Source organism: Chrysochloris asiatica, unplaced genomic scaffold (assembly GCF_000296735.1).
Source record: "Chrysochloris asiatica unplaced genomic scaffold, ChrAsi1.0 scaffold00345, whole genome shotgun sequence".
In the NCBI taxonomy this organism is placed as follows: Eukaryota; Metazoa; Chordata; class Mammalia; order Afrosoricida; family Chrysochloridae; genus Chrysochloris; species Chrysochloris asiatica.
In genome coordinates, this window is record NW_006408863.1 from 1,461,248 (window position 1) to 1,463,523 (window position 2,276).

Sequence of the window (2,276 nt, forward strand, 5' to 3'; positions counted from 1 at the left end):
TAACAACATCCATCTATCTACCATCTATTTATCGAACATGTAGTTATTGATCTGTACATATATGTATAATCTATCATCTCTCTATATATCATCTATTTTTTATTATCTAGCTAGCTAGCTAGCTAGCTATGCACCTGTCTATCTAGCTATGCGTCTATTTAGCTAATTGTATGTGTGTCTATATACCTATCACCATCTATCTATCTCTATCTATTCTATTTATATCAGGCATGTACAGTCAGTCATGAAGGGTGAATGTGAAGCAGTTGGCACCCTTCAGGGACACCTCTTGACCAATGGGAGGAAAAAGGATGAGTAATTGTCCCCTCTTCTGCCTATTTGGTCACCAATTCAAGCTGCACTACACACAGACACACCCCATGGCTTCTCAGAAGGTCCCAGAGGCACTGAGCCCGATGCAGCCACAGCGGAGACCACCAGAAGCACCCATTGTTGTATCATCTTCTCACTTCCATCACTGTGTCCCTAGCCCTGGCATCTCTGTTTCAGGCTGTGTGTGGCAACCCCAGGCAAAGACAGATGGAAAGCGCGCCGGAGCTAGATACAGACACAGAGCATCAGAAAACTGACAAGTATCTCGTGCCTTGAATGTCTCCAATGATGGCGTTTAGGATATGCTTGTTGGGTATAACTTTGGATTTAAACTAATTCCCAATAGGCAACTCTTACAAAAGATATAAAGAGCCATCAGCTTAGAAATGTCCCCTTTATGACCAAAGATGGAAACAAAATAACACTCGAGGTGGGAAACACAAAAGTTTGGAACCAAACACAGGAAGAGACAGCTTAGAGTCCAAATGAAGAACCGAAGGCTAACTAGTGTCTTTTGACAGATAGCTTAAATCAATGAGGTCACATTAAATTAATTTCTCATCAAAAGCAACTGGGGTGATCGGTACAAGTCAAACCAGTGAACTCAATTTTGGAATATTCTCAAGAAAATTCTGTTAAAACTAAACCTGCTGCCTGCTTATCCCTTGTTACTAAGCTGTTGGTTTTCAGAATTATCACTGTGAAAAATAAATAATTGAATCCTCAAGAGTTGATTTTAATGAAATCGTTCAGTTTCATATTGGGGCTAGCTGCCCTTTGGTGTTAGATTCATGCTGTTCAGGGGACATGTATGGAGATCCAGAGTTGTTCAGGCAGGGCCAGCAGCATAGAGCGTCTGGACCCGGAATTGGTTAAACCTCCTGTTCAGCAGTTCTGAACCACAGAGGGTAGACACGCAGCCGGACAACAGGGGCTCTGTTCCAGTCAGGGTCACTGAGCCGTAGGGGACCTGTGTTGTAGTTCTTCACCACAGATCCCCGAGGTCAACATACAGAGACTTTCCAAAGATGAACTTCAGGAAACTCAAAAACCAAAAATGGTAGCTGTACAGTTAGTTCATTAAATGACAAACACCCTGAGTGAGAATAAGATTGCTTATAGAATGTGTGTGTGTGTGTGTGTGTGTGTGGTTGGCAAGAGGGGGTGAGAGAATGAGTGCGTAGTCTGTGTAAGTGTGTGTTTATACAAGTGTGTGTGTGTGTGTGTGTGTGTGTGTGAGCTTGGATTATGCATATGAGCAAGTAGGTGGTGAGCATGGATATGTGTGAGTTCATGTGTGCGGTGTGTGGATGAGTGTGTATTTATGTGGTATGAGTGAGCATGTGTAGATGTGGTATGTGTGATCATGTGTGTACATTTGGTATCTATATAGTTTGAGTATATGTGTATGAGCATGTGTATATGTGTGGATGCATGTGTGTGTGGTGTGTGGATGTGTGGGAGCATGTGGCATGTGTGTGGACATATCATGTGTGCATGAATGCTTACATGTAGTGTGTGAGTATGTGTGTGTATGGATATGGTGTGTGTATGTGTGTTGTGTGCGTAAGCATGTGTGGGTGGGCATGTATGTGTGCTCACTGCTCAGGAACATCCACCTCTCACCTGGCTGACTGTAGGACATTCCCCATAAGGCACTGGTGTTGTGGAGTATATGGTATGTACTCAAATCCAAAAAAAAATAAATTTCAAAGCGAAAAACCTCGGCAATTGTTGAAATACTCCATGTTCATGATTGTAAAGATGTCATTTCTTTTTATCTTTATCTATAGATTCAATGATATCACAATGACTATTCAGCAAGCTATTTTACAGAAGCTGAGGAGCATATTCTAAGACATATGGAAATGCATAGACAATCACATGATTTACTATGCCTTGAATGACAAATTGAAGAGGAATGGTGTCACATTCATCAACAA